The 18,682-nt window shown below is 41.3% G+C and overlaps 1 protein-coding gene and 1 long non-coding RNA gene across 2 annotated transcripts in view; both read right to left on the bottom strand.

The window, feature by feature from the left end:
- LRP1B (LDL receptor related protein 1B) overlaps positions 1-18,682 on the bottom strand; it is a 2,110,020-nt gene that overhangs the window by 1,123,820 nt on the left and 967,518 nt on the right. The window lies entirely within an intron of this gene.
- LOC143925405 (uncharacterized) lies at positions 6,823-7,544 on the bottom strand. Its single transcript, XR_013261970.1, has 2 exons — positions 7,279-7,544; positions 6,823-7,178 (listed from the first exon to the last, which is right to left on the bottom strand). It is a non-coding gene; the product is annotated as an uncharacterized LOC143925405 (long non-coding RNA).

Raw genomic sequence — 18,682 nt, 5'->3', positions numbered from 1 at the left:
TTCTGTCTCCACTGCGGAGACTGCGGAGATCCCAGCACTGACGTTTCTTTAATTAGGAGGGCGGGGCCCCCCGTCACCTGACCCCGCCCCTCTGACGCTGGAGAGGGAAGCCAGGGGTTCCCCAGTGACGTGTGGGTGACCCCGCCCCCTCTGATGTAACGCAGGTTTCCGTTACATCAGAGAGGGCGGTGTCACCCATACGTCACTGGGGAACCCCTGGCTCCCTTCACCAGCGTCAGAGGGGGCGGGGTCAGGTGACGAGTGGCCCCGCCCTCCTAATATAAGAAACGTCAGCGCTGGGATCTCCGCAGTGTCTCCGCAATGGAGACAGAAGAAGGATGTATGGACAGCGCTGGACTGAGAGATCCCCCGTCGCTGGATATGATCATCCATCGCTGGACCCCGGAGATCCGTCGCTGGATAGCAAGAGTGGATTAGCACCGCTGGAATCTTTTTTTTATTTTTTTTATTTTTAATAAAGGAATTTTTCAAAAGTGTGTTTGTCTTATTTAACCATTTTGACACTTTCTTTGTGAAATGGTAGGGGTACTTTTGTACCCCCTTACCATTTCAAACAGGGGGGGGCGGGATCTGGGGGTCCCCTTGTTAAAGGGGGCTTCCAGATTCTGATAAGCCCCCCGCCCGCAGACCCTCACAACCACCGGCCAGGGTTGTGAGGATGAGGCCCTTGTCCTCATCAACATGGGGACAAGGTGCTTTGAGGGGTCACAGACCCCAAAAGCATCCTCCCAATGTTGAGGGTATGTGGCCTGGTACGGTTCAGGAGGGAGGGGGGGCCGCTCTCTCGTCCCCCCCTCTTTTCCTGCGGCCTGCCAGGTTGCGTGCTCGGATAAAGGGTCTGGTATGGTTTTTTAGGGGGACCCCCACGTCAATTTTTTTTTTTATTTGATGCGGGGTTCCCCTTAATATCCATATCAGACCTGAAGGGTCTGGTATGGATATTTAGGGGGACCCCCACGTCAATTTTTTTAAAAAATTTGACACGGGGTTCCCCTTAATATCCATGTCAGACCTGAAGGGCCTGGTAATTGAATTTAGGGGAACCCCCACGCTTTTTTTTTTTTTTATCAATGAATGAATGAATTGTCGGCTAATACAGAGAACACTCATTGAGTGTTCTCTGTATTACGGGAGCCGACAATTTAGCCGCAAGTGATTTTAAAAGACTTTTTTTCCTGCACAAATGACACTTTGTGCAGGGACAGTTCTAAGCACCAAAAACATGCGCCCCTTCACAGGCATACTATAGATACCCCCCCAGCTACTAAATTTAAAGGAATATTACACTTTTATTGTTTCACTTTAATCATTATTAAAATCACTGCTCCTGAAAAAACGGCAGTTTTTAAAACGTTTTTTTGCATTGATCCATGTCCCCTGGGGCAGGACCCGGGTCCCCAAACACTTTTTAGGACAGTAACTTGCATATTACCCTTTAAAATGAGCACTTTAGATTGTGAACGTTCGAGTCCCATAGACTTTAATATGGTTCTAAAGTTCACACGAAGTTTAGGTCTGTTCGCAGGTTCTGGTGCGAACCGAACAGGGGGGTGTTCGGCTCATCCCTTCTCGCCACTAACAGCGGTGAGATTGACACAATATCGGCGGCACCTACTGTATGCTCGGAACCAAGGAAGAGCCAGAAGCAGTCGGTCCTGTAAACTAGCGTTTGTAATGGAGAATTAACATTTGTGACGTTATGAAATCTGGAAATGCAGCGCACAATTCTCTTCTTCTTTAATGGGATAATAATGAAGCTGCTTTGCTGGTGATACTGATGGAGTTATTGAAAACTCATTTCCAAAGGCTTTTTTTTTCTAGTAATATCAAGAATAATATTATTATGCATTTTTTATTTGAGCAAGTTACCACAACACCATTATGCTGTAGTTTATAAGATAAAAGATACAACTATGTTGGTGTCCCTTGTTAATTTTACATTGTATTTTTTTTAAATGTAACTGCCTACTCCCAAACTGTCATTTGAAGTAAAACACATAGCCAAGTATTATTCTCCACAATTTATTTTTATTGTGCATGAAAAAAAGAAAACAAATAAAATTAGACATGCGATCTGCCAATAGAACTTAACCAAAAAGTGCATTCTATGCATCCAAAAATATAGAAAATATACCAAATCAAATCATTATTATTCAACCAAAAATTTAAATAAAAGCCTTGTGCATGTGTCCTTCTTCTTAATATAGGGGGTCAACAATGCTAAGAGTTGGTGAAAGCAGGGGTCCGTCCTCCAGAGATAATTCTGAAAATCATCTGGATTATTCTCCTGGAGCTCCCGCAGCAATGGCATATGACATAATTGGTCACAATTAATAAAGCAACCAAATTTTGATCCAAGAAATCCTCAACTTCCTGTTCCTGGACTGGACATGGGTCAAAGCAATAACTCCAAGGCCAATAATAAATAACACGTTATCTCCCCCGATTCAGCAACATGTCTGGTTGATGAACAGCCATTCAGAAACAAACCGAAAAGCACAAAATGAAAGGCGCAAACTGAAATGCGCTAAATCAGACACTCCAAAGACATGCAGGTAGGTTAATTGGCTTCTCTTCAAACATTCCCCCTAGTATATGAATGGGGACCCTGGATTGTGGGCTCCTTGAGGGTAGGGACTGATGAGAGTGTGCAATGTACAGGGATAGGGACAATTGTAGACACTCACTCAGGTTGAACTGGATGGACTGGTGTCTTTATTCAACCTTGCTAACTATGTAACTATGTAACTGAAAAGTGCGAACTGAAAAACGGACCAGACTTCTACTAACACAAATTTAGCCCAAAGGGTGGCACTAAAGAGCTGAAAAACCACGTAGTACATCACTAGGTTCGTGTTTGTTGGCTGACAATTCCTTGCTTTTTGTATGCAAGACAAAATCCAGGTACACACCTTTGGACAAAAGTCCAAGGTTTTTTCTGCGGAAAATCCAATCGTGTGTACGAGGCTTAAGACTGGGATGCCACTAAAGTTCATGTGCGTGTAAAGGCAGGTGTCCCAATACTTATGTACCGTATACAGTGTATTGGTTTTAGCTGTTTCTCTGGAGTTCAGCTTTAAAGAATAATAACCTACAGAATAACGCTTGTATAAATCCACTTTATATACATGTACCCTGAAATTCAATAATATGATGAGAAAAAGTAAAACGTGGTAAACAAACAAGAGCCCGGCAACACAGCTGTTCAGAAGTTGAAAACAGTATTTTCAATTTGCTGTGAATATGAATAGTATAACAAAAAAAGAACAATCTACAGGTTAAATAAATATGACCCATATGATAAAACCTTTTCTAGACTGCAAATGTAATTTTCAATAAAAAATAAAAAATCACAAATAACTCATGGTGGTGAAATTACCAGATGAGTTATTATTTAGCGCACCGGTGTCATAGACCTTCAGAGAAGCTGTTTTTTGTTTTTGTTTTTTGCAATATTTTATTTATTTGTAACATCTGCACATTTTTATTTTTATTTATTTTTTTATACATGTATTTCCCTCTGATGTAAACTATAAATCATCGACTAATTTTTCCCTACTTTTCTCCCTTATTGGCTGTTTTTCCGCAGCAGTTGGACTTTGATACATATATAAATAAAATATAACCATTATAACTGTCATTATAGAAGATATTATAGTCCTCTGTATATGTGTGTTCCCAGCGGGGGAGAATCACAGTTCGGAATCTACTGATTTTTTTTTCCATCATGTATGGGATGCATTTCAGGGATGGATAAGACTATAATTACATGCATGAGGAAATATACCTTTTACCTAGTGATGGGCCGATCACATGTTCACAGCATGAATCGGTATGGGGCGTTTTCCAAAGATCCATTGACTGCTGTTTTACTGCATGGCCTCAGCGGCAGTGTAATGACAATTTAGGACAAAATTTGCATTCCATGTTCTCTCCAGCTGCTTTGTCTGCTTAACAAAACCGACTTTGGTGATATTTTATTTGGAACTTAGCAGAATGTGCACAGTGAGAAACAAAAATAGGGAAAGCAACAAAAGCCCATTAAATGAACAAAAAATAAATAATTTGCTTAACATACAACAGTAACACTTAGACCCCTTTCACACCAGGGCGTTTTTCAGGCGCTATAGCGTTAGAAATAGCGCCTGAAAAACGCCCTAAAGAAGCTGCACCATTGTCTGTAGTGTGAAAGCCCTGAGGGCTTTCACACTACAGCGGTGCGCTGGCAGGACGTCAGAAAAAAGTCCTGCCAGCAGCTTCTTTGGAGCGGTGAAGGAGCAGTGTGTTTACCGCTCCTCCACCGCTGCTGCCCATTGAAATCAATGGGGCAGCGCTGTATTGCCGCCGGCAAAACGCCGCTATTGCGGCGTATTGCCGGCGGTTTTAACCCTTTCGCGGCCGCTAGCGGGGGGTAAAAGCGCCCCGCTAGCGGCCGAAATCCGCCGCAATTCCGGCGGTAAAACGCCGCTAAACATAGCGGCGTTTTACCGCCGCCGCTATCAGCGGTGTGGTGTGAAAGCAGTCTAAGACAGCAATACAGCGCTGCCCCATTGATTTCAATGGGCAGCAGCGGTGGAGGAGCGGTAAACACACCGCTCCTTCACCGCTCCAAAGAAGCTGCTGGCAGGACTTTTTTCTGACGTCCTGCCAGCGCACCGCTGTAGTGTGAAAGCCCTCAGGGCTTTCACACTACAGACAATGGTGCAGCTTCTTTAGGGCGTTTTTCAGGCGCTATTTCTAACGCTATAGCGCCTGAAAAACGCCCTGGTGTGAAAGGGGTCTAAAAGTAAAAAACAAAAAAATAAAAATAAAAGTCTTATCATGTCCATTCTATTCTAATACTTTTTTTAAGCCCCTGCACACACAGTCGGAGATTTCCACAACCAAATCCGTCGGATTTTGCCCGTCGGATTTTGTCCGTCGGATCTTGTCCGAAACTGTTGCATACACACGGTCGGACAAAGTTGGCGAAAATCCGATCTTTCAGAACGTGATGACGTAATTTCATTACGATGGGACTACATTCAGGTTAGTAGCCAATAGCTTTGATGTAGGAATTTGATCTGAGCATGCGTGGCACTTGGTCCGATCAAAATTCTCTACACATGATCGGAGTATGTCGGATCGGCCCAGTTGGTCGGGAAATATTTCCAACATGTTGGAAAATTGGGTCCGACGGATATTCCGACAGAATCAGTCCGATGCATACCACACACAGTCGGATTATCCGACGACACCGTCCGATAGGACACATTCCGATGGATTCTCCGACCGTGTGTACAAGGGCTTATACTGTTTTAATACTGTTGATCCAGAGGAAGGAAAACTGACTTTGGTGATAATTTTTTTTGAAAGAAAGTACTCAGTAAAAAAAAAAGGAAAAGCAACAACATCAAATAAAAAAACAAAACAAAAAAACTGAAAAAAATATATTTTTTTTAATCATACAACAGTACCACCAAAGCTATAAGGTTTTTTTTTTTTATCAACTTAAAGAATAAGTTCACTTTTTGGAAACGGGTAATTTTTCTCCTTCATTGATGTGCGCTGATGAGGCTGCACCGAAGGGCACTGATAGGCTGCACTGATGGGCACTGATGAGGTGGCTCTTGTGGGCACTGATCAAGAGGCACTGAGGCTGCACTGATAGGTGGCACTGATGGGCACTGGTAGGTGACACTGGTAGGCAGCACTGATAGGTTGCACTGATGATAAGGCACTGATGGGCACTGATTGGCAGCACTGATAGGTGGCACTGATGGGCACTGATAGGTGGCACTGCTTAGCAGTACTAATAGGCACTGGTAGGTGACACTGGTGGGCACTGGTAGGATGCACTGATGGGCGCTGCTTAGTAGCAGTAAATGTCAGTGTGCGGGGCCAACGTCCCGTTTACACCAGCTGGTAATTGGCTTATTTTTTCTCCTCATGCTCCCAGCGACAGTGTGAGGGGGGAAAAAAAGCCAATTACAAGCTTCTGTTTACATCATGCGATCAGCTGTCATTGGCTTAAAGGGCCAGGATTGGCCCTTTACGCCGATCTGTGATCAGAGGTTAACCACTTACAGACCAGAAGATTTCCCCCCTTGATGACCCTTTTTGCTATAATAAATACATTTAAAAAAAAAAAATTTCTTCAGCAGTTTAGGCCAATAGGTATTATTCAACATATATTTGGCATAAAAAAATCGCAATAAGCAAATATTGATTGGTTTGCGCAAAAGTTATATCCTCTACAAAATAGGGGATAGATTTACGGCTTTTTTTCTTTTTTACTAGCAATGGCAGCGTTCTGCGATTTTTTGTGGGACTGTGACATTGTGGCGGACAGATTGGACACCTTTGACACTTTTTTGAGACCATTGTCATTGATACAGTGATTTTTAAAAATGCACTGATTACTGTGTAAATGTCACTGGCAGGGACTAGGGGGCGATCAAGGGGTTAAATGCGTTCGCTTGGAGGTGTTTCTAACTGTGGGGGAGGAGTGGGTCTGATGGGAGGAGGAGAGAGATCACTGTTCCTAATCTGTAGGAACAGCTGATCTCTCTCTCCTACCGTCAGAACAGAGATTTGTCTGTTTACATTCAGTTTTACTCTCTTTCCCATGATCATGGATGGCTGGTGTACTTAGCGGCCGCTGGCCATGCACATCGGGTCTTCTGCCGTGCAGTGCGTGCATGTGCCTGCTATAGTTCTTAAAGGAGCCGACGTACACCTACACCATGTAAAAAGAAAAGGGGAACAAGTGGGACTTTAAACGAAGCATGTCAATTGAAAATAACAATGTATGAACACATGTGAATAAAATGATTTAGATTTAATTTATAATCAATAGCCACTAGGGGTTGTCCAAGATCGGAATGCATACAATAGTAGTACAGTAATATAAATATGGATATACACTCAATGTATCTTCATAATAGTAATCAGAGAATCTAGAAGTATAGACAAATCAATGGACATACATGGATGCAGTTCATAACAGAAATGCATAAATCAAAAATCATAAAATCACATGAACGAGTGCAAACTCAATAAGACAAAAGTTGATATTATCAAGGATTAAAATAAGCTTAGGTAGGCATCCTTAGTTTGAGAACCCGACGCGTTTCTTGGCTTCTTGCCAGTCATCAGGGGTGGGATGCATGTTTTTACTAAAAAAGCAAATAAATATGACAAATGTTAATATAGGCGGAACCTCAGTTAAATAGAGAAAATATCAAATTGGTCCACTTGATTGATAAAGTGACTTACAAAATAGCCCAAAGATTGGGCAGAACTTCCAGCAATGGGAACTGTTAGAGCTGGGATAAAACCGTCTCATCCGGGGTTGAGGCAGGGTTCAGACCATCCCCCAACAATGTCAGGGGGCAGGCCAGGGGGAACCGAAACAGACATCCTCAACACAGGTCCACTAGGTACTAAATGTATATGTGTGTTACCCAAATCTGCGAAAGAGAAAAAAGAAAAGAAAAGAAGAAAAGTGTGATGGGTCACAAAAAAAAAAAAAAAAAAAAAAAAAAAAAACCCCAAAAGCAGGACACTGAGTGTTGGATTGAACGTGTTGAATGAATATAGCTGATGGCTGAAAAGTGTGTGTGAATGAGATATACATGAATGATTGGGAAATAGGAGAAGACTAAATGTGTGTTAAATAGGTGGGAATGGATGATGGGGAAGTACACAATCATCCAATTCAAATGTGTAAAAAAGTCTGTGCAGTGCTCTGAATGAAACAATGTATGTGCAAAAAGGAGAGAGGAAAAACGAAACAAAAACAAAAAAAAACATGCATAAAACTATTACCCATATGTAGAGTTAAGGAGTGATCTCTTCCTAGTGGAGCACAGTGGAGGAGTGAACTGTCTGTCTGTCCCAGCTCATATACCCCAGGCTCTGGGCGGATCCCCGCCAGCGTCATGCATGATGTCTTTTGCAGCTGTGAAAAGATGAGGGAACATTTTTTTCCTTCTGTCTTTCCACCTGATGCTGCAGCTAAGATGGAGGGGCACCCACTGAGGTATGGATTATCCTCAGCTGTGAGTGTTCCCTCATCTTTTCACAGCTGCAAAAGACATCATGCATGACGCTGGCGGGGATCCGCCCAGAGCCTTGGGTATATGAGCTGGGACAGACAGACAGTTCACTCCTCCACTAGGAAGAGATCACTCCTTAACTCTACATATGGGTAATAGTTTTATGCATGTTTTTTTTTGTTTTTGTTTCGTTTTTCCTCTCTCCTTTTTGCACATACATTGTTTCATTCAGAGCACTGCACAGACTTTTTTACACATTTGAATTGGATGATTGTGTACTTCCCCATCATCCATTCCCACCTATTTAACACACATTTAGTCTTCTCCTATTTCCCAATCATTCATGTATATCTCATTCACACACACTTTTCAGCCATCAGCTATATTCATTCAACACGTTCAATCCAACACTCAGTGTCCTGCTTTTGGGGTTTTTTTTTTTTTGTGACCCATCACACTTTTCTTCTTTTCTTTTCTTTTTTCTCTTTCGCAGATTTGGGTAACACACATATACATTTAGTACCTAGTGGACCTGTGTTGAGGATGTCTGTTTCGGTTCCCCCTGGCCTGCCCCCTGACATTGTTGGGGGATGGTCTGAACCCTGCCTCAACCCCGGATGAGACGGTTTTATCCCAGCTCTAACAGTTCCCATTGCTGGAAGTTCTGCCCAATCTTTGGGCTATTTTGTAAGTCACTTTATCAATCAAGTGGACCAATTTGATATTTTCTCTATTTAACTGAGGTTCCGCCTATATTAACATTTGTCATATTTATTTGCTTTTTTAGTAAAAACATGCATCCCACCCCTGATGACTGGCAAGAAGCCAAGAAACGCGTCGGGTTCTCAAACTAAGGATGCCTACCTAAGCTTATTTTAATCCTTGATAATATCAACTTTTGTCTTATTGAGTTTGCACTCGTTCATGTGATTTTATGATTTTTGATTTATGCATTTCTGTTATGAACTGCATCCATGTATGTCCATTGATTTGTCTATACTTCTAGATTCTCTGATTACTATTATGAAGATACATTGAGTGTATATCCATATTTATATTACTGTACTACCATTGTATGCATTCCGATCTTGGACAACCCCTAGTGGCTATTGATTATAAATTAAATCTAAATCATTTTATTCACATGTGTTCATACATTGTTATTTTCAATTGACATGCTTCGTTTAAAGTCCCACTTGTTCCCCTTTTCTTTTTACATAATGTACCCGGGATGGAAGCATGCCATTGCTACTTGGTACTGCAGCAGGTCACTTATCTTTTAAACAGTACACCTACACCACTTTGTGGGAACAAGCCGACCTGCCACAGTATAATGGCGGGGGCTGATCGGCAAGTGGTTAAAGGATCACCTTTTTAAAAAAAAAAATGCTAATTTTTTGGCAGGTAAAAAAAATTACATGTATTATTTTTTTTTAATGGGAGCTTGTTGACAGAGATTATGACGGAGAGCTGGGGGAGAAAATCCCCTGCACCATGTAACAACGGGGAGTTTTTGCAGGGGCCAGTGGATTTATAATATGTTACATGTTACACCCTGAATATGTGCGTAACGTAACATGTTAAATAAGGTGAACTTATCCCTTAATTTTGTTCTAACAGTTTTGTAATACCGTCATATGACAGCCTCACATGGTTGCGCCTGCTTCATGCCCGCCACGGCTTGCTCTGTGATCACAGTGTCCTCCTATACAGAGCCAATCAGCGGTTCTTTACCAATGTGTGCACACTGGGTACAGTGTTGTATGACCACGCAATTGTCATTGATAGTGCGACAGCGCGAAATGCTGAAAATTGGCCTGGGCAGGAAGGGCGGTAAAAGTGTCCAGTAGGCAAGTGGTTAAAGAAATAAATAATAATTTGCACATGCAACAGTGCCCCATACACACAATTAAACATTGATCGGACATTCCAATAACAAAATCCATGGATTTCTTTCCGACGGATGTTGGCTTAAACTTTTCTTGCGCACACACGGTCACACAAAGTTGGTCAGAAATTGCAAACGGCAAGAACGCAGTGACGTACAATAAGTACGATGAGCCGAGAAAAATTAATTTCAATAGCCAGTGCGGATCTTCTGCTTGATTCCGAGCATGCGTGGAATTGTGTGCATCGGAATTGTGTACACACGATCGGAATTTCCGACAACGCATTTTGTTGGCGGAAAATTTGAGATCCAGATCTCAAATTTTTGTGTGACGGAAATTCTGATGGAAAATGTCCGATGGAGCCTACACACGGTCAAAATTTCCTACAAAAAGCTCCCATCGAACATTTTCCGTCGGAAAATTCGACCGTGTGTACGGGGCATTATACTTAAATGGCAAGGTTGAAAAAAAAAAAGTTCATTAGCTTTCTATTTTTATTTCTATTATTGTAACACTGTTGATCCAGAAAAAAAAAAGAAAATTGACTTTGGTCACTGTGCTCATTCATAACTGAAGCATAGAAAAATGTGGGATTGCTTTATTAAAACTGGAGAGTGCAAACTCTGGTGAAGCTTTGCATAGAAATCAATCAGCTTCCAGGTTTTTTTTGTCAAAGCTTCATTGAACAGGCTGAAGTAAGAAGCTGATTGACTATTGTGCAGAACTGCACCAGATTTTGCACTCTCTAAGTTTAGTAAATCAACCCCACAGTTTCTTATGTTTTGGGTTGCAAATGAACAGAGAGACATTGTACGGAGCTCTTCTTGTTCATTCATTCTGTGCAGCTGAGGCTGCAGAGATAGAGACTGAGAGCTGTATCAGCAATCTCTTTTCTCAGACCCCTAATATTTTAAAAAAAAAAATGTAAAAAAGAATAAAAAAGTAAAAAAAAAAAGAATAAAACAATAATAAAAATAAAAAAAACTACTGACACCACCCACTGCCTTACTGACACTATCTGCTTTTAATCAGCTTTTTTTATTTTTTTAGTGACATTTGTTTTATTCTGAGTGAGTTTTTCTTACTATTTACAGGCATACCCCACTTTTAAGTACACAATGGGGTTTATTTACTAAAGCTGGAAAGTGCAAAATCAGACTCACTTCTGCATAGAAACCAATGAGCTTCCAGGTTTTATTACCAAAAGCTTAATTGAACAAGCTGGGGTTAGAAGCTCATTGGTTTCTATGCAGAAGTGAGTCTGATTTTGCACAATTTTTTTTTTTAAGATGCCAAATTCCAGTGATCTTTGATCTCTTTCATGTTGTTCAGGTAGATCTCTGTAGCTGGGTGCAGCATAGAGTGGCGGTAATAAGTCACACAGTCTGGTGCAGTATACAACTTCTATTGAAGAAATGTAGCAACAGTTCACAACAAACCTGGTGGGCAGACAACCCAATTGACTTCACTCACGGTTTACAGAAACTTGACAAGAGCAGAATTGGACTGACGCCATCTGTCCTGCCCAGTCAGGAAGGTATCCAGAAGAGTTGAGACCCTATGCTTCCCTCATCAAGAACCTTTTCCTATCAATAGGGCTCTCCCTAGCAAGAGGCGTACCTTTCCCCAATGCTACCCCACTTGCATAAAATGCACCAAACCCAGGAGCAAGGGGCCTTAAATAGGCTCTGCCTGACCTAAGATGACCGCAGAGTCACATTGGGTGACAGCCTCCAATAGGATAGCTTCCCCAGTGGCCCAGAAAAACATAGAGGAACCCTGCCTCTCTTGACTTCCTCTCCAATAACAGAGCTGCTACAGAGAGCGCCACCTGCATTGGAGAAAGTAGACTGCACCTGCCTACATCCCCACCTCTCAAAGGTTGCCTACCCCTTGTCTAGTGGATGAGTGATGGGTGAGTATAAACACAGTATAATATAGCATGTATTGACAGTTTGTGATGATTTGGGTTTAAAGGAGTTGTAAAGTAAATTTTTTTTTCACCTTAATGCATTCTATGCATTAAGGTGAAAGACCTTCTGCCTTCAGCCCCCCCGAGCCCCCCTTTTTCCTACCTGAACCCGATCGTTCCAGCGACGAGAATGAGCCCAGCACGTGGGTCCTCGTTGGACAGATTGATAACAGCAGGAGCCATTGGCTCCCACTGCTGTCAATCAAATCCAGTGACATGGGAGTGGGGGGAGGGGCCAAGTCCTACTGTCAATGAATGCAACAGCAGAACTCAGGAGCATGCCCACACAGGTGCCCCCATGGAAAGCAGCTCTCTGTGGGGGCACTCGATAAGGAGAGGAGCCTGGAGCGACGCTCCGGGAACCCCAGAAAAGGAGGATGGGGTCTGCTCTGTGCAAAACCTTTGCACAGAGCAGGTAAGTGTAACATGTTTGTTATTTGAAAAAAATAAAAAGCGAACCATTACAATCACTTTAATGACTAAGCCTATTTTTGGAATTTGGTGTTTACAAGTTAAAATCCATATTTTTTGCTAGAAAATTACTTGGAACCCCCAAACATTATATATATTTTTTTAGCAGAGGCTCTAGAGAATAAAACGGCGATTGTTGCAATATTTTATGTCACACGGTATTTGCGCAGTGGTGTTTTAAACGCAACTTTTTGGGAAAAGGGACACTTTCATGAATAAAAAAAAAAAAAAACAGTAAAATTAGCCCAATTTTTTTGCGAAATGTGAAAGATAATGTTACGCCGAGTAAATAGATACCAAACATGTCACACTTTATAATTGCGCGCACTTGTAGATTGACGACAAAGTACGGTACCTAAAAATCTCAATAGGCGACGCTTTAAAAATTTTTTACGGTTAGCAGGTTAGCGTTACAGAGGAGGTCTACTGCTAGAATTATTGCTCTCGCTCTGACGATCGCGGCGATACCTCACATGTGTGATTTGAACACCGTTTACATACGCGGGCGCGACTTCCGTATGCGTTTTCTTTGCTTCGCGAGCTCGCGGGGACGGCGGGCGCTTTGAAAATTTTTTTTTTATTTTTTTATTTATTTTATTTATTTTTAAATGACTAAATTGTTTAAAAAAAAAAAAATAAAATTTGATCACTTTTATTGCTGTCACAAGGAATGTAAACATCCCTTGTGACAGTAATAGGTAGTGACAGGTACTCTTTATGGAGGGATCGGGGGTCTAAAAGACCCCCCACCCCTCCTTTACACTTCAATGTATTCAGATCGCCGAAAACGGCGATTCTGAATACCGGATATTTTTTTAAAACCGGCGCCATTGGCAGCCGAATAAACGGGAAGTGACGTCATGACGTCGCTTCCGTGTTTACGATGAGGAGACTGGAACGAAGCCGATTACGGCTTCGTTCCAGTTCCTCCCCAGCAGCCAGAGCCGACGGATCTCTAATCGGTGCTCCCGATCGAGCGGGAGCACCGGTAACAGCGGCGAGAGGCGGCGGGAGGGGGGGACGTCCCCTCCCGCTCCTCCGGCATAACAGCCGAGCGGCTTTTAGCCGCATCGGTTGTTATGCCTGGATAGCCAATCGCCTGCTGTAAAAAACGGTACCGGGATGATGCCTGCAGGTGCGGGCATCATCCCGGTATAACCCCCAGAAGCCGAGTACGCAGATGTGCGTACGCTCAGCGGGAAAGGGTTAATATTGACCTCTAACATTTATAAATATAAAAATATGGTTTCTTTAAATCTGATTTTTTTTGTTTTAAATTAGCTTAATAATTCAGGGCAAAGTGATACCTTTCCAAAACCCATTCCCAGTTTACTATAAATAACAAAAATAATGATGTGCTTCAATTACATATATCATAGCATTTAACTAACAAAAGTGATGTTCTTCATTCTTTTTTTCATTTAATAAGATATGTTTGTAGCGACGTTACGTCCAATTTTCAAGTTCACAATGGACTAGTTTGCCAAAGACATTTGTTCATAATCAGAGCAAATATTAGTTTGATTAAGGAGGACAATTAATCCTGTGTGTTCTTTCTCGTGTCCATAGAGGCTGTGGGACAGCATAAAGCAAATAGTTTTCCTGTAGCGGCCACCTTCCCTGTCACTCTCTGATTAACAGCGGAGTTCAAGGAGAACCGCTTTGTAACACGCTCAAGAAGAGAGTCCCAGCGGGTCGTTGACTATTTGTCTACACCCAAGTGATGTCAAAAGTTTGTTTATTATTGTGAAAAGGACACTGGAATCACACCAAACTTATCTTAACGGGCTGTCATATTACATTAAAGTGAAGCTCTAGGTAGATATAAAAGTACCTAAATATGACATTTTTCAACCTCCAGTAATTCCCTGCACAGCAACACTGTGATTGGGAGAGCGAAGGTTAGCACTATGAGCCAGTCAGGGGTCTTTTGTTTTGAACAGTGCTGTCAGTCAAAAATGTGAACGTGCTAACAGGAGGGGAGAGCACACATACAGCCTCATCAGCTACATCTTCATTGTATAGTCACAGGTTGGACAGGTCTCTGGACCAAGTTGGAACAGCAATGGTCAGCAAAGCAGACAGTATCACAGTACCAGCTGAAGAGAATCATGAATTTGGCATCATTTGTGTAGGTGTTTTCCAAGAGTTCAGCTTTACATTTCTTAAGAACCAGAATAAAAAAGAAATTGAACTCGCTTTGAGACCACAAGGAAAACATACCTACATAGATATAAAAAACTGTTTAAAGAGAATCTGAATTAAATAAAAGGCACTATTAAAAGCAGAACATCACTCATAATTACATTATAAAACTATAAATAAACTCTCAATCCACATGCCTGTAGGCAGGATGAGCTTGGGTCCACCAGATGGCCCATATAAGATTGCTGTTCTTTAAAATACTTCCAGGAAGGAGGATGATTTCAGTTCCTTCCTGGCAAGAACCCAATATATGGTAGGAGGAGCTTAGACAGAGATAGACTTGGGAGGAGCTTAGACAGAGATAGACTTGGGAGGAGCTTAGACAGAGATAGACTTGGGAGGAGCTTAGACAGAGATAGACTTGGCAATGGGAAGGAATGCCATGTGAGAGATGAGCACCTAAGGGACAGTGACTTTAAAACCCTTAAATGGGCTTATTACAGTATTTGGAGGAAGAATACTGTGTTGGGTTGTATTACCATTTTATATCAGAAGTAAAGAAGTTCATCAACGCACATGGCCTTAGTGTGCAGTTATCCGGGTATCGTGGTAGATGTGGTGAGAGAGAGAACAAGAGTTGTCACGGATGTCAGCAGGCTGTCGAGCCCTAGAAGGATGAGGGCCAGCATCTGGATACCCTTGGGAGTGAGCTGGTAAAGCCACTCAGCCAGGAGGGTGGAAGGGAGCCCAGTCTCTGGTCACCACCTACACGTCGAGCAGAGTTAAAAGGCTAGGGATCGTGTTGCCTGGATGTTGAAGATGGTTCTGGTTGCTTACTGTGGCCACATGTGCGGCAGATTGTCATCCACTAACACACAGCAAACAAAATTGTAATAATAAACCTCAACACCTAAGAATAGCTAAACTCGAACCCTAAGACGGAGCCACAAGTGTGACGTCATCACACTAGGGATATTCCTAGGAGTTTGAGGAAGTAAGATTGATCTTTATTAGCCACAGAGAGTGGTATATGTGAATTTGATAAGCAATCCATCAGCCTAGATGAATGGTAGTATTCCTAACCTTTTTATTATAGTAAACTTTTTTAATGGAAAGCACAATGATGTGTCTTTGTTTTGTGGAGCTGTGGCGGGACTGTTGCTATACCTATGGAAGAGGAGGAGGAGTAACTCTTGAGTGGCTGGTGTGACTACATACCTTAGGAGCTGTGCCAAGAGAAATCCTTAAGGAGAAAGGATAGATGATTAAAATAATTCTAAAGGCAGGAGTTTGTTTTTACCTTAAAGAGGAAGTAAAGTCTTCCTCTTTAATTGTACCTACAGGTAAACCTATAATAAGGCTTACTTGTATGTACTGTAAATATCTCCTGAACTTGCACTTAGGAGATATTTACTATATATGCTGCCGCAGATGCCTGCTTGTACTGTTTCTTTAGGACCCGTGCCGTGATGGGCGGCACATGCACGGGAGTGCCGTAATCGGGGCTCTGGCCAATCGCAGCGCCGGAGCCCACAAACCTGGAAGTAACTCCAGGAAACATGTAACATGTATTTCATAATGAGCTAGTATGCAATGCATACTAGCTCATTATGCTTTTGTCTTGCAGGGTTTTTTTTGTGGGGGTGGGATTTTTTTTGGAGGTTTACAACCTCATTAATACAAGAGAAATGTTTGGAGCCTTGTAAAAACACATACACTATCTTACAAAAGTGAGTACATCCCACATTTTTGTAAGTATTTTATTCTATCTTTACATGTGACAACACTGAAGAAATGACACGTTGCTTCCAATGTAAAGTAGTGAGTGTACAGCTTGTATAACAGTGTAAATTTGCTGTCCCCTCAAAATAACTCAGCACACAGCCATTAATGTCTAAACCGCTTTCTTGATGTAAAGTGGTCACTTTATTAAAGCAACCAAATTGTGTGAACAAAGTAATAATATAATAAGAGAATAATTATAAAAACACTAATTTTTGATGAAACACCTTGATGCATGCAGGAGCATAGGCATGTGCAAGGTATCCTTAATCCTTTTATTTTTGTTAGCAGGGTATCATTTTCCAAATAATATTTCTTGGACAATATTACTTCATAAAAAATAAAACAAATGGGCCAAGAGTGTCAGGGCTGGGCTCAGCCCTTCCTTCTCTAAGCTGGCCGCTCAGTTTTCGGCTAATTGCCAGCTCCTATCTCTCCATAGTGACCCACCTGTTTATGATATCCTTCTTGTCAGTCCTGCCTACTTAAGCCGTTCAGTCCAGATGATCTCTGCCTTCGCCTTGGTCACATCTCTACAGACGCTCTTCTGTGTGCCTGTTATAAACTTGCTTGGCTGACATTCCTTCTGGCTCCAGATCCTGCTTGCTGTTCTACTGCGCTGTTCTCTGGCTCCCCGACGTTTTGTATTGTCTGACTATCCGTTCAGGTTTCTGGACTCTGGCTATGTTTTGACTATGTTTATTCTGTTTACCTTTTTTTTATTATTTTTAAACAAGTGTGATTTAACTGTACTTCTGTCTCAGTCTGATTCATGGTTTCTGACAAAGAGATGGGTTTAACTTTTTCCTCCCAATCTTCTATTGCTGTTGTTGTTCAGTCATTTAGTCTTGTCCGACACTTTGTGACCTCATGGACCATAGCACGCCAGGCTTTTTATTCTCCACTGCCTCCCAGGGCTTACTTAACTTCATGGTCATTGTTCTAAAGATGCTATCTATCCATATTGTTTTCTGTAGTCCACTTCTCCTTTTTCCTTCTTATTTCCCAGCATCATGGTCTTTTCCAATGAGTCCTCTCCTCGTATTAGGTGGCTAAACTATTAGGATCTGTCCTTCCAGTGAATATTCAGGGTTGATTTCCTTCAAGATTGACTGGTTTGATCTTCTTGCTGTCCAAGGGACTTTCAAGAGTCTTCTCCAACACCATAGTTCAAAAACATCAATGCTTCAGTGTTTAGCCTTCCTTATGGTCCCCTGATCCCTAGATTCAAGACTTTCATCTTGGTTTTGTTTTTTTGTTTTTTTGCATCATAAATTATGTTGCTCCAAATATGATATTAAAGCCCCATAAACATTTTAGATTGCTCTTTTTTTTCGTATAGTATAGTATATTTTATACTTTTTTGTTTTTGTAAAAAAAAAAAAAAAAAAAAAAAAAAGATTGAAAATGTGTCTCTCATTGTTGTGTGGTGACTTTATTTTTAGGAAGTTATATATTTACCCATTCTCTATTACAATGCACATTTTTATTGCAACACAGGCTGTCATTTTCCTGCCAGCTTCTGAAGCGGATTTAAGAAAAGCTCCTGCCAGATCTGGATTCCCTAATGCACAATTGGATAAAATTTTAGTGGATTTCAGATCAGAATTAGTTATCTGAAAGGTCATGCTGAACTGATGATAGACAGGCAAACAGAGGGAAGAAATAATGAGAGATAAATAAATGGAGAAAGAGATAGATAGATAGATAGATAGATAGATAGATAGATAGATAGATAGATAGATGTTACACTTTACATGGGAATTTTCCCCAGCTCTTAGTGATAATTGAACTTTGCCAAGAACAATTAATGGTGTGCACAGAAAATTGAAAATATTGCATTCTTAATTTCTCATAATTTAATGGAAGTCAGCAGAGCTTCACCACATTCTCTAAACACCTTTGCAAATTATAACTTCTATTGAAAATTGAACAGTCTATTTGCCTTTAGTAAATCAATCTCATAGACTCAAGCAAGCAATGCGATAGAATGACGCAGAATGACAGAATGCTAGGATTAAACCGCACAATTAGGTTCACAATATAGTACTGCATAGTCATTATCCACAAATAACACACAATTGAGGTCACATACAATACAAGCTATTTTCTTGAAAGCTTTCTAAGAGATGAAGGAAGTACATAGCAAAAGGATAAACACACATAACAATTTGCACAAACAATAGTTACATAAAAACTTGAGAGGTGTAATAAATACCAATACCATAAAATGTCTAATAATAAGTACATATAAAAAGTTATCTAAAAAAGTACAGTGTGAGTCATAGGATGATAAAGAACAAAAGAAAGAGAGGAAGAGAGAGAGAAAGAGAGGGAAAAAGAGAGAGAGAGATAGAGAGAAA

This window comes from Lithobates pipiens, unplaced genomic scaffold (genome assembly GCF_037356315.1).
Source record: "Lithobates pipiens isolate NorthernLeopardFrog02 unplaced genomic scaffold, aLitPip1_a1.2 Scaffold_22, whole genome shotgun sequence".
NCBI lineage: Eukaryota > Metazoa > Chordata > Amphibia > Anura > Ranidae > Lithobates > Lithobates pipiens.
Note: the sequence above shows the minus strand (reverse complement) of the source record. Positions and strands in the feature narration are given on the sequence as shown.